The 14,666-nt window shown below is 46.7% G+C and overlaps 1 protein-coding gene across 1 annotated transcript in view; it reads left to right on the top strand.

Annotated features, from left to right (window-relative positions):
• Positions 1–7,904: 7,904 nt before the first annotated feature.
• Positions 7,905–14,666, top strand: part of CRBN (cereblon) — a 37,688-nt gene continuing 30,926 nt past the window's right edge. Inside the window, exons 1-2 of the mRNA XM_039734030.1 lie at positions 7,905–8,039; positions 10,595–10,724. The gene's annotated coding sequence lies outside the window, so the exon portion shown is untranslated. The remainder of the gene's footprint in view (positions 8,040–10,594; positions 10,725–14,666) is intronic.

Below are 14,666 nucleotides of genomic sequence, written 5' to 3'. Positions count from 1 at the left end.
TGCCATTCCTGCACCTCTGATCTCTGCATCCTCATTCCCAGCTGGAGCTTTCCCAGCCCCACCAGTGCTGCAGCCCAGGGTGGTCTGGGACTGAGCTGGGAATGCTTGAAGGGATATTGGAAGGGTAAATCAGGGTGACTGCTCTGCTCTCCCTCGTGTGGGGTCTGCCTGGGCTCTGTCTCCCGCAGGGAGATGAAAGGGCAGAAGGGAAGGCAGAGCTGAGCCTAAACTGGGCAGGGTTTCTGGGTGGGAGTGGAAGCAGATCCCAGGGAAGCAGAGCCTTATCCAGTTCAGGGTGATGGCAACATTGGGAATGACTGGCATCCATGATTCAGAAGGCTGAACAACTGCTTTATTAAAACTATACTAGATTACATTGATACTATATTATAACTATACTAAAGAGAACTATACTGTATTATGCAAAAGATACTAAAGAAAAAGCCATGACTGTCTGAGACAGTCTGGACACAGCTTTGAGCCAGCTGGCCAAGGGAACAAAACAATCCTCAGAATTGAGGCTGTTTTCTTTCCTTGGCCAATTGGCTCAAAGAATCCAACTGACAAATCACTTCAGGTAAACAATCTCCGTAACACTTTCCACATGTGCAAAAACAGCAGGAGCAGAGAATAGAGATAAGAATTGTTTTCTCTTCTTCTCTCTGTGCTTCTCCAGGAAAACGTCCTGAGAGAGAATTGTGTTTCTCTCTGTTCAGAGAACGTGAATGCCACAGGGACTGATCCTTGTGCTGCACCTCCTGCGGATCCCAAGGCACAAACCCACCAGGAAGCTGGAGAAGGATGGGGAGAAGAAACTCAACCTGGTTTTGTTGGATTTGGGTGCTATTCCCACAGATTCTCCCTTCAGACAGAGCCAGAGGCCACTGAGCTTGGGTTCGATTGAACATCCCTGAATTTCCATCCCACAGAAAAGCAGGAAGTGGGAATGAGGGGGCTCTGAAGTTGGGATGTCCCATCTTTGGGTTAAAAAGATGCTCAGGAGCCTCGTGGGGCTTGGGGCAGCCCAGAGCCAACAGGACAATGTCAAGGAGCTGACACTAACGAGGATAACAAAGTTAATGAGTAAACAATGAGGCAAGTTAGGCCATCAAACACACAGTTAACGAGCCCCCTGAATCACCGGGGATCTGCTGCTTTAATGATGCTGTTGTGAAAGCGATGGCCCTGAGCTATTTCAGACCACGTACACTGAATTTTGGCTGAGGCTTATCAGTTTATATGCAAGGAAATTTATAGCACGAAACTGAAATGAAACAGTGCTTTGGACAGGGAAAAATGGATTGCAGGTGCAAACAAGCATGAAATGAAAATCTACTAATGAGTTTCCATTAGCAGCTAAATACATAATCGAATAATTTTTAGCCAACGTAGAGCAATGAGAAAATCAATTTATTCCTCCTAAGTACTTCTCTATGGATTGATGCTCTAGCATAGCTCAGGCTGGTTTTGTTAAGTGAGAGCTGAGCATGGGTTTGCTTCTGCTGAATAAGAATGGAATGTATTGTCCTTGGAAACCCTAAATAATATAAGGTAAAATGTATGTAGTTATATATCTTAGTTAAAATAAAGCATTTCATCTGAAAGCTCAGAATAAAACATTCCAGGAAAATGGACCAGCACTGGCATGTAATTGACTCAGAAATGTGCATTAGTGCAGTAAGGCTTGTTCTTCCCTGCTCTTGAAGCAACAGGATCCTCAATTTCCTTCCTCTTGGCCTTGAACAGCCTCTGACCTGGGTTCTCTCTGCCTGGTGTCTCATACCTGATTCAATTATGGGAAATATTTTTCTTGAGTCCCTGGCACAGGTGCCCAGAGCAGCTGGGGCTGCCCTGGATCCCTGGCAGTGCCCAAGGCCAGGCTGGGCACTGGGGCTGGAGCACCTGGGACAGTGGGAGGTGTCCCTGCCATGGCAGGGTGGATGGGATGAGTTTTAAAGTCTCTTCCAATCCAAAGCATTCTGGGATTTGTGTACAAATTCAGTAGAAAGCACATCTCAAAATACCTTGTTTTCCTAAGAACCTGTTTGTATGTGGGAGCTTGAAACCAAAAAGAGCTGTAAATTCTCTGGATATGGCTGGAATTTCAAAAGCTCGTTTAACTCATTTTGTCTAAGGAAATGCCCATATTTTGGACCCATCTAAAGGCAATTTCTCATTTCCAGTTGGCTGTGTGTCAAACCTTAGTGTGCTCCACAGCAGGCAGATGAGAAAATCAGTATTTCCCCATCTTTCTGCAGAGCTGGGAATGCTGGGGGAGCCTGGAGACGCCCACCTGGATGCCCTGTGCAGGTGAGTGGTGGCAGGTGAGAAACCAGGGACACTAGAAAGCCAAATTCATTAGGATACACTAATTAATTGTCTCTCTGTCACCTCTTCAGCTGGAGGAAGTTTGTCTTCCTTCCCATCTCCCTCTAACACTCTAAATGAGAAACAAATAAAAATTTTATCCCCTTCCATAGCCCCTGCCATAACCCCGTGTGTCAGGCAGCATCCTTTATCTGGAAATCTCACATTTTCATTGCCTGAATCACCAGATGCATTCATCAGCCCTGACAAATGCCTCCAAAGCACTAAATCACACCACTCCATCTCAATGGGCTACATAATCATTGTCAGGCTCACCATAAATCTGGGAATATCTCTGTTTTACACTGCAATATCTCCAGCTTCTACCAGGGCTGAGAAACTGCCAGGGACAACTGGATCCTAAGTTAAGTTTAAGAGTTTTTCAGTCCCTTAAAAATTTGATAAACTCATCAATTTCTGTCAGGCCAGTTTATCTTTAGAAAAAAAAAATTCTACCCACAGGAATAACTCATAGACTAAGAGATATTTTCCTAGAATAAGGTAATGTCCTAGTTAATACAAAAATATAGAAGGGGAAAGCTATTCCCTGATCTCCTGGGGAGCTGCCTGGCATTCCAGAGGACCCACAGCTGCCCGAGGGTGGCACTGGAAGGGGATGGCAATATCCAGCTATTCTATTCTATCCAGTAGAATATAAACTATTTATCTTAGTGTTTAGACAAATGATTTTTAACAAAATTTAGGGTAATTTATATTGAACAACACTTAAACTTGGAATGAATGAACTCTGGTGGCAAGGAATAATGAACTTAACAGAATATCCATGCGATAAAATGTAACTTAAGAGTACTTAGACCCAAAGGGTAATTTATATTGAACAACACTTAAACTTGGAATTAATGAACTCTGGTGTCAAGGAATAATGAACTTAATTTTAACTGAATATCCATGCGATAAAATGTAAGTTAAGAGTACTTAGACCTAAGCATAGTGAAACTTAACTTTGCTTGATCTTATCAACACTCAAATTGTTGAAGGTTATAATCTATAAACGTTTTAACTTATTTTGATATTATGAACACAAAAGGTACTGAAAATTTGAACAACCTATGCTTAAAATAAAACCAGAAGGATTTTGCTGAAGGAATTGCAGATGGGGTTTGATACAGCTTTTGTGATTTTATGAGATCTAGATTTGGGTGCAGGAATGCAGCAGAGCATCCCCTTCTGGCTCTGGCTGCAGGACCTGCCCACGAGGGCACTGCCAGGACAACGCTGAGGCCATCACAGGTCAAGCTTTGGGATTGCTTAAAAAAAGGAAAAGTTGGGCTCTGGACACAAGAGTAAAATGCCCTGAGGATCCCATAAATCAGCTGGGCTGGGAGAGCCTCCTCTCAGTGAAACTTAACTTTGCTTGATCTTATCAACACTCAAATTGTTGAAGGTTATAATCTATAAACGTTTTAACTTATTTTGATATTATGAACACAAAAGGTACTGAAAATTTGAACAACCTATGCTTAAAATAAAACCAGAAGGATTTTGCTGAAGGAATTGCAGATGGGGTTTGATACAGCTTTTGTGATTTTATGAGATCTAGATTTGGGTGCAGGAATGCAGCAGAGCATCCCCTTCTGGCTCTGGCTGCAGGACCTGCCCACGAGGGCACTGCCAGGACAACGCTGAGGCCATCACAGGTCAAGCTTTGGGATTGCTTAAAAAAAGGAAAAGTTGGGCTCTGGACACAAGAGTAAAATGCCCTGAGGATCCCATAAATCAGCTGATATGGGAGAGCCTCCTCTCCTCTCTGCACTGAAAGCCATGCCAGGGAGCTTGATAACCTTAATTAACGAGCTCCTCGTTCTGTGCCAGGGAGGGCAGGGAGGTGCTGCTGCCTCAGATAACCTGGCTTTGTCCAGGGGCACACACAGATCCTGCCCCACTGTGCCATGAACTGGTTTCACTTCCATGGAGCTGCTGCTGCATGGTCAGGCTTTAAATACATTTAAATCACACAATCCCAGAATGGTTTGGGTTGGAGGGACATTAAATCACACCCAGTGCCACCCTGCCATGGCAGGGACACCTCCCACTGCCCCAGGCTGCTCAGAGTCACACCCAGCCTGGCCTTGGGCACTGCCAGGGATCCAGGGGCAGCCACAGCTGCTCTGGGCACCTGTGCCAGGGCTGCCCACCCAGCCAGGGAACAATTCCACCCCAATATCCCATCTCCTGCTGCCCTCTGGCAGTTTAAATCCATTCCCTTTGCCCTGTCACTCCATCCTTTTAAAAAGATCCTCTCCACCCGTTTCATTTTAAAACAATTTTCATAGAGAAGCAGGAACATAAACATTTCCTCTTCAGTGTTTCTAACCCAAATTCAGAAGCCTCGTGTCTGTGTGTAGGATTGCTGTGTGGGTATGTAGGAAGTCTTTGTTTTCAGTTCATACATGAATCTTGATGTTTTAAAAGTGTATTTATATGCACCTATTTTCCTGCACATCGTGCCCAAAGCAAGGATCCCACTCACTGCTCTTGCAGCATTTTCTCAGCTCCTGCTGAGTGCTATTTACTGCATTTTTAATTTTCAGCCAGGTCATAATTTTAATTTTAATTTACTGCAATTTTAATTTTCTCCTTTCTCAAAAGGAGACTTGTCTGGGATTTCACTGGGGTTTTGCCACCCAGTTTCCCCTGAAGCTGAGTGTGTGATTTTTATGTAAAAAAAAAAACCAAAAGAGATGCTGATTTTGCAAGAATGCAAAAGCTCTGCTGATCTCAGTGGGAGTTGTGTCTCTGGAGTGATTAAAGACCAAAGGCACTGGTATGGAACCAGCCTGGGGTCTGGGCTCAGTGTGCTGAGCTTCCAGAGAGATTCCCTGGCTCAGGTATTTTGGGAAGAAGGATCTCTCAAATTGCCATGCCTGTAGATAACTTCCAGTCCTATTTCCCCACCATCATCTGATTTACTCCAGTGATAGATCCAACGTGCTGTGTAAACTTTTATTTCTTTGACAACCCCGTTTGCTGTTAGAAAAATGCCCAAAGCTGGGAGCTGTTCTGGCAAGTGACAGGTGAGCACTCAGCCCTGTGCAGGATCTGTGAGTGGAATGCCTGGGCAGAGGGAAGTGTCTTGGGTTGGAAATGTGACATGTGGCAGGGGTGTGTATCAGTTACCATCTGTCAGAGCTGGGGCACTTCTCTGCTGTTATCTTCTGTTCATTGGGCAGTTTTCTTTATCTCTTCCATAACTAAACCTCCCTCCAGGAGCTCTCTGTTGTTAATGTGCCATTAATTACGAATTATCTTCTGTTCATGGCCAGTGAGTGCCCCTGCATGGCTGAGAAAATTCCATCATGCCACTGGGAGATGCTCCACGGGGAGATCCCATCCCAGCCATGCTCAGAGGCTCCTGTGCCACCAGGGCAGGCAGAAGGATGGCTCTGGAGGCTGTGCCCTCCTCCCTGGCTGCTGGCAGGAGCTCAGGAGCAGCAGACAGGGCTGGAGAGCTGCAGGGCTGCTCCAGAGCTGCTGGAACACAGACTCCTCTCTGCTGCTTTCCACATAAAGAGCATTTTGGAAGGAGCAGAAAAATGCTTTGTGCAATTCAAAACCCCCAAAAGGACTTGGGCTGGTAGGATGTAAATAACGAAATGCCCAAATCAGCTTTGTCTCCTTGGAAGAGATCCAGAACACAGATGCTGGTGGGTGGTTTGTGTTTCGAGTGGCTCTGTCCTTCCTGGCCCTGCTGCTCTGCCCTGACACCACAGTGCCACGCTTGATTTATCCAAGTAATGGTCTTTTGAAGAAAAATGCTCCTTTGCTCAGGGCTGAGGAATGGCTGAAGCAGGGAAACAGCACTTGGAGGTTTTCCTGGGAGGTCACAGTGAACAGTGCTGGTCAGGCCCTGGGAGCTGCTGATGCTGCTCACCCTCCAGGCAGGGCTCAGCTGCAGCTCTTCGTGTTCAAAACCCCCAGACAACCTCCCTCTCTGCAGGGTGGAACGGGAACTTGCATTTTTCCTGATTTCTACACAGCAACACTTTAACCCCAGGATGCACAGCAGCTTTTCCACGTGGGCAGCTGTCCAGCCCAGGTGTGATTTCAAGGGAAACCATCATCACTGGGATGGGGCGTGGCACTGGCAGCTTTGGGAAGCTGAGGAGAAGGAGATTGTTGTCACCTAGATGGGCCCAGAGCACTCCAGCTGTCTTCTGGCAATGTTTGGGCCAGGGTGGATGGGCTTTGGCTCCTGTCAGGGCTGCAAGTGCAAACCTTCACTTCTGTTCTCATCAAAATCAAACCTGGAGGCAGCTCTATTGTTGGCACCTGGTTTGTTCTGTTAAAATATAGCTATCTTTTTAAAATTAGTAATTATAATAGTCATTTAACTATGTGGAATAATCACAGTTACTGCTCTGACTTTTTAAATGATAATAATTATAATTAAAAGGAAAGGAAGTGACTTTATTGCTGGCCAAATGGAGCCATCATTGATGAGATACAGCTTTTCAACTGGGCTAAACATTCTGCCCTGCAGGAGCTTCAAGAACAGTTTTATTCCTTTAAATTCAATGATTTTTGAATGAAGAGGATTAATCAGCCAGTGCTGAAGAACATTCAGCTGTTCTTTCTGCTGCTGCCACAAGGAATCTCTTCCCTTTACGTCTACAAAGAGTTTTTACCAAAGTCCCATTTTGTTCAGAAGTTTGTGCTTAGAAATTTGTGAGAGGTTGAGGAATTGGTGTGAAGTGAAGGGTACTGCATCCACCCATGACAAACTGAGTCCACCTGGGGGTTTTGTGCTCAAAAAATGAGTGGGGCTGTGTGAAAACAAATTACAGCAGAAATAAATGATGAGATGGGAGATCTGAGGTGGGCTGGGAGGAGGCAGGAGTGGGAGTGGGGAAAAAAATTGTAATTTTTCCACGGCAGCTCAGCAGTCCCCTGTGTGCAGCCTAATTTCAGAGATAATTGGTACATGATTTCCTGAACAGAATCCATTGTTATCTGTGCCCTGCAAACCCAACAAAGGCCTGGCTAATTCTGGATGACCAGGGGGTGATTCCGAAGTTACACTGCAGTGAGGGTGAGGACTGGTTAATGATCTTTAAAGATCACATCAGTTAATTGGGAGCCTGGGCACCAAGGGGGCTGTGTGCAGCTGCAGCAGCCCTGCTGAGTTCCAGAGCTGGCAGCAAGGAAATGCTGCTGGTCACACCTTGGTGTGCCAGGATCAGCCACTGCTGGAGGAAAAGCAGGGGGTAATTCACTGTTTTGGGTGCAGAACTGCTCCTGAACCCTCTGAAGGGCTCAGGGAGCTCCTCCCTGAACAGGGAACGTGAGGCAGGTTTGGAGCAGGGGGGAATTCCCATCCAGAACAGGCTCATCTCCAACAGGACATCTGGGAATGATGGGAGCTGCTGGGCACTCCATGGGCTGGAGGTAAAAAAAACCCCACAATGGAAAAGTACCAACACTCAGGAGATGCTGCTGCTGTTTTTCCTGTTTTCCAGGGTTTTCCTTGCTTCAGGTGGGATTCTCCACTTTAATGAAGCCTTTGGTTGATGGATGGAGAAGGGTGGAGACACATTTCTCTGTGGTTTCCAGGAGAAAAGGAGGGAACAACCCCAAACTCCTCTCCAAAACTCAGAGAGCTCAGTAGGTTGAAATAACCTGATGAAAACCCACAGCTCACCCAACCAAATCAGGTAAATGATTTTCACTTTACTCAAAATCATTTGTGGATTTAGACAAAATTTGTTGAAGAAGTAGCAACAAAAAGGAAAGAAAATAATGAGAAGAACCAACAGCTTTGAGATGTTTCTGGGTTTGGTTTGAAAATGGTGCTTCCATTTCAGAGGTATGGGATTGACTCCCAATTTAAGCAGTCCTGTGGTGTTTAAATTCAATAGAAAGGTAAAACTCGCTTAGAAGCTGTTTTTTAAAATCCTGCTCCCTCTTTTTTGGAAGCCTGGAAGGAACATAAAATGCAGTTCTCAGCAGAAGGATGTAATTGGGAGGAACTGTAATGGATGGGCTGTGTTTCTCTTTGAAGTTCCCATTGATCAGTGCTGCTGAGACAATTTTTCTAATCCATAACTCAGGAACATGAAGGAATTGTCACTTAATTCTTTGGGTGTTTGTGTTTCACCTCCTAAGAAAACAGACTCTGGCCTTGATTCAAGTTGTTCTGTGTAAAGTGGGGAAGAATCACCCAGTTCTAGTGGGGTTTTTTAATATAAATTTTCCTCCTGTTAACCAAAACACTTCTGTGATTACTTTTTTATGTCTGACTTTGGTGTAAGAAAACTCCATCTAATACCTTCTGCTCCAAGAATGTGCTTTCAGCCAGTGGAGCAGTAATTAAGAGATGATTCCCCCCCTCCTCTCCACTGGAGAGGCAGCTTGTGTTGAAAAACCAACCCTTCACAAGGAGGGAGAACCATCTGTCCTCTCTCTGAGGAGAGAGATCATTTTTTTATGCTCACATTAGCTGAACCTCCATGTAATAACTCGTTTCCATGAGGAAGGCACCCACTGGGATGAATTTCCATGCCCCTAATTGACACAGCTCTGATGGCAAAGCTGCCAGAGGAGCTCTGGCCACAGCTGCTGGGAAGACCAGGGAGTTCCAGTCAGATGCTTGACCAGCCCTGGGACCACAGGAACAGAATTCCTCTGGAATTGTGGATGTGCAGAAACAATGTCCTGGTGGTTCCAGTGCCACTTGTGCTGACAAACCACCTTCTGTGCACAGCCAGCACAGCAAGGTTGTGATCTCTGCATGTCATTATCTCAGCTGAAACCAAACGCCCTTGGCAGGAATTTCTAAAGAGAAAACATTGGAGACTCTGAGGGTCTCACATAAATTCCTGCTGGATCCATGTGAGTTCTGGATATGAGGGCTCCTGGCTTGGAGCAAAGGGGGAACACTCAAACCCCGGGGGCAGTACTCGAGTTCCTGACCCTGTTTTGATAAGAGAAGGAAAAGTTATGCTCCTGCTTGAGGAAATGATGGTGATCCAGAATTCAGAATAACAGTCATTAATAAATAATGAGGAGAGTTGTGAAGAAAATGAATTTTTCAAGGACTCTGAAGAACATCTTTGGAGCTGAGGTCTGGAACCTGCAGGAGGTACAACCTTCATCCCACTGCACATTGATCAGAGGTTTGGTAATTAGCTGCTTCTGAAATATCTTTTGCAGCTGACCTGATATTAGTGGAGTGGTTTGGAGCAATACTTTCCACTGGTTTTTTCCTGGTTTGAAGAAAAAGAAGGAAAATGTGATTTGTTCTACCAGATGGCCTTCAAACAGCAGTTTTTTTTATGGCTGATGTATTTGTAATGTGGGTTTGTCCTGCTACTTACCCCTGCTTTTGCATCTCTTTATCAAGGACTGACTAATAATTCTTCCTAACAGCCTTTTGGGTGGGTTTGGCATCTATTTTTGCCCCAAAATCTCTGCATCCTTCTCCCTTTCAGAATCCTCTCAAATCCCTCTGGTGCTCAGACACTTGAGGACAAGCTGTGGCCATTGTGTAAGTGCAGAGCACAATCCAAATGGAAATGAAAACAATTAAATATACATGACAAGCAGGTATTTAGACGAGCCTGGATTTCTTAATGGTTCATTTCCACCTTTCAACTGAATTAAATGTTGCTTTCATCTATTTTTAAAGGAATGTCTATTTTTTGTCAGGAGCTGCCCTGCTCCATCTGTGCCTCAGATGGTTTTGCCTCATCCCAAGGACAGCCCCACTGGTTGTGCCAAAACCATGAGATTTTTATGACACCACGGATGAGGATTCACACAAACCAGGGCTCTGTTACCTCCAGGACCCTTTGGAAAGTCAAATCCTCTGTAAGAAATCATTGTTTTTATTAATTATGTGGTCCTGGCACTTATGGCATGGATTTTGGGACCTGCTTCTCCCAGTGCCCCTCAGCAGCTGGAAGCTTTGGGGGCTTCAAGTGCTGCCTGTATCAAACCCATTCCTGGTAATCCAAGACCCAGCCTGTGCTGTGCTGAAATTCCCACATCCATGGCTGGAATTCTGCTTCCATTCCCATATCTATGGCTGGAATTCCCACATAAATGGAATGTTTCTGTTCCCATATAATGGCTGAGCAGGATGATAGGAACTGCTCAAGGGGCTCTTGGGAGTCGCGCTGCTCCCATCTTGGGAATCTCATTCTCATTGTCTGAAAATCAGGGACTGGGAAAACAAAAACTTAAGGGTTTTTTTGCCTCTTAATGACAGGTAAAATGAGGGGAATAATGAGAGGAAGGAGGACTGGAACATGCAGCATGTGAAGAAGATATTTGCATATCCCTCTTTTGGGTGGCTCAAGTGGACGTGGATCACGGATCTGTCTCCTTTAATGGAACAGGTACTGGGATTGGAGTTCTGAGGGAGATTTCATGGATTCAAAGCCTCACATGGGTTTGAATGGATGCAGGTATGGGTGCCCTGCTGGCCCTGGGCATTCCTGGCTCCACAGCCTCTCTAGAGGCAGAACCTCTGCTGTAATTCCCAGGCTGGGAGATGAATATCCCTTGGCAGCTTCCCACGAGTCCGTATTGATCCGGGCAGCGCTGCCCTTTTGTTTTGTGCTGAACAACCCAGCGTTTGCAACGGAGACCTGTCAGGAGCTCAGGGACTTAACAGGGCACGTTGGAAGGAACAGGGCCATAAATTCCCCAGGAATTCACGCCGTGGTTAACGCTGGGGAGGAACAGGCTGCACACAAATGGCCCTGCCATGCAAATCCCGATCGATGCGCTGACAAATATCCTGCTGCATCCTGCTGCCTCACTCAATATTTCTTCAGATAAACGGAATTCGGGAGGCAGGGAAAGGCAGAACGTTCCACCTGAAGTGGTGCATGGATGGGAGGTATTGTGGAACTAATCAGGAGTGGATGGATGAGCTTTGTGGCTGCCTCGCTGATATTTCATATCTCTGCTGCTGAACTGTATTCAAAGGGCTCTAATTGAAAAGGGGCCTGCTTGACATGTAAAGCATCTCTTCTCCTGTGTGTGTGTGTTCTGAAAAGGCAGTACAATATCTTTTCCTGGGGATAAATCCAGGAATTGACAGGAATCTAGGTCAATACATTGATGCAGGGAACAAGGAACCCTCTTCCAGAAATTTCCCCTCAAGGCCCACGACTCCACCAGGCACTGCCCAGCATCTCCACCTTTCCAAGGGCTCTTCTGGAGCACCCAGCTCTCTGTGCCCTGCATCTCCCTCAGCTCCTCAGGTGTCTCCAGCTCTCTGTCCTCTGCCACTGTCACCCAGCTCAGCCTCAACACCCCCTGCTCCTCTGAGCAGAAGATGGTGTCTGCAGAGGGGCAGAGCCTTCCAAAGCCTGGCCAAAGTGTTTTAATGTTGGGTGTCCTTGCTGGCTGATGTTGGACAGGTGGGAAAATCAGGAAAAAATGAGATGTTTGATGTGTAAAAGGAACTGTAAAATAGGGTGCCCACAGAAGCTGTGGCTGCCCCATCCCTGGAGGGTCCAGGGCCAGGTTGGATGAGACCTGGAACAACCTGGGATGGTGGAAAATGTCAGGGGGTGGAGCTGGATGAGCTTTAGCTGGAGGGGACCTCCCCACTCCAGAAGGGAGCTGGCTGTGCTGGAGAGGGATTCTCACTGAGCTCCCACTGCTGTGTGAGCTGGGAATTTGGGGGAGGTTTCGGGGGGTGACAAACACACACTGCAAGGAGAAACTTGGACTGACACTTGACAACTCCTCTGTTTTGTAAATTCCAGAGGAATTTGAATTGCATGGCATTTTTCACTTGCTAATGTTGCAGACTTGTTATTTTTCCCTTTTCCACATATTTTAAGCTTATGGCATTCCATAATTTTTGATCACTCTGTCCTTGGGAAGGAACAAGCAGAGAGCAATATCTCAGGAATAATTCCCTTGCAACGGCAATCTGCTTTTGCCGGCAGACAAAATAATCCAAACCACGTTAATAGTTTTAATTTCCAGTGGTGTAAGAGCTGGTGCTTCTGGAAAGGTGATCTTTAAACCTGTGGTGAACTCAGGTGTCTCCAGAAGAGCTCTGTGGGAGCTCCAGGTTTGTTAGTGGAGCAAAATATTGGAGCTACAAGCTTGTCTGGAAATACTTTATAGAAAAGCAACTAGAGTAACCAAAGCAGGTTTAATCTGAAAGGACTCTGGGGGGATTTGGTCCTGGGCTGGTTGAAGCTAAGGAAGGGCAGGAGAAGCCAAATGTTTGAGGAGGGCTGGAAGGGAATATCAGGCAATGGCAGGAGATGGTTAAACAGTAAACAACTGCTGAAGGCAGGGATTAAGAGATGTAAAAAGAAATTAATGGGGGGGACAAAGGGTTGTAATGAAGCTCTGAGAGGACGTGGTCAGCTGTGCCAGTGGGATTAAGTTCTGTGCCATCAGGGGTCAGTGGCTCACGGGGCTGTCCCCAGCTCCTGAGGCAGGTGACACGCTCAGGCAGAGCCAGAAGCTGCTCCAAACTGGTGGTGGAAAACACAAGTCAAACTGAAACTCATGAATGTTTTGGTGGGGAGGCGGAGAGAAGAAAATGTGGGTTTTTCTCTTAATGCCAGCTGGTGCATTTTCCTTCATGGAAGAGGAGGAAGAGGAGGGAGGGAGGAGGTTGATTCTCCCATGGGAGAGGAGGAGGATGGAAAGTTGCTGAGGAAACCATTGGATTTCCTGGCATGATGTGATGGGGGAATTTGACCGTCCCTCAATAGCAACAAAAATGCACAAAATTCCATTTAATCCTGGTTCAGGAGAGCTGAGGGAGCTCTCTGCCCTCACAGAAGAGTGGGAATAGCAAAGGTGTGGCCTTTAGGGTCCTTGGAGGCAGCACAAGGTGAGAGGAGCATCCCTGCTCTCCATCCATCCTGTGAGGTGAGGCAGGGACACAGAGGGACAGCACAGCAACAGCTCCCTGGAGCTGCTTTCCTTCTCTTGCCATTGCCCTCCATCTCCACTGCAGGGAATGCTCTTAGGGCACTGAAAATAAGCAGCATCTCTTTTCCTACCATTTCCCAACAGCACTTCCAGTTTCTGGGAGCCCTTGCAGGAGTGCCAGGCCCTGGTGGTGCCCCCACACTGCTGCTGCTGCCTGGCCTTGGCATCCCAGCCTCCTGGCAATCCCCTCCAGAGTTTCTGGGAGCCCTTGCAGGAGTGCCAGGCCCTGGAGGTGCCCCCACACTGCTGCTGCCTGGCCTGGCATCCCAGGCTCCTGGCAATCCCCTCCAAATGGGGCTTTTCCCTCCATTTCAGTGGGAAAAGCCCCATTTCCCCTCCCTGCCCTGAGTGCAGCTCTCCTGCTGATGGCCCCATTCCCATCTCTGTGCAGGATAAATCCCACTTTAGCTCTATGAGATCTTCTCTGGGCTCTGTGGGCTGCTGTGCAGCCACTCTGCTGCTGGGAGCATTTGGAGCCCTTCCTATTATTTGTCTTTATTCTAGGGAATAAATGCTCGGCATTTGCTGCCCAAAAAATCCCCCTCAGCAGCAGAAATTAGCACAGGCACAACAGGCAGAGGTGGAAACACTCTGGAAATGCCACACTGGCTTTTCCCCAACGACAGTGGTGACATTTTGGATTGACAGGATCCAAACCATTGTGGGAGTGCTTCAGGCAGCACACTGAGGGGTGGGGTGTCCCTGCTCCTCAGCTTCCCAGCACTTGTTTTTCTGGATCTTCTGTGTGCAGGAGATTCCCCCCAGTTGCCACTCTGGCCGCTCGCTGGTGTTTTATTTAGAAAATGAAATTGCTGTGCAGTGTCCAGTGATGGTGTTTAACCCTGGGATAACATTTAAATGTGGAACAGCAGAGCAAGCTGGGAGGAACCTCTCACAGTGAGGCGAGAGCACACTCATTTACAAAAGTACTTCAGTAGGAATTAAAATAAAATTTCCATTTTCTACACCCTCATTCTGATCCTCATTGTCATTAACTTACTCCAAACCCCAACTGGAGTAAATCATTCTGTCTTCCAATTAACTTCCATCCTCCAGACAACATAATGGGACTGATTTCATTCAACTCTGTGGTTTAATAAACATCTAAACAATCCTTTATCTCTGAGCCACGCAGAAATGTGCACTTGTGGTGTACTGAGCACGAGGTAATGGGCAAGAGGAAAATTACTGGAGAGATTTCATCTTGGGTTTGGTTTCCCAGCTCACCCTGGGAGCGATGGGCAAGGCCAGGGATTGAGCTGCTCTCCCACAATATTGTGCTGCACTCCTGTTCCAAACCCTGGGGTTTTTGGCTGCCTAAGCACAGGCACTGCAGGGGCAGCTGGAGGCTCAGCAGCCCAGAG

This window comes from Passer montanus, unplaced genomic scaffold, assembly GCF_014805655.1.
Source record: "Passer montanus isolate IOZ18808 unplaced genomic scaffold, ASM1480565v1 scaffold9, whole genome shotgun sequence".
Taxonomy (NCBI): Eukaryota; Metazoa; Chordata; class Aves; order Passeriformes; family Passeridae; genus Passer; species Passer montanus.
The sequence above is the reverse complement of the archived record's forward strand: the minus strand, read 5'-3'. Positions and strand labels throughout refer to the sequence as shown.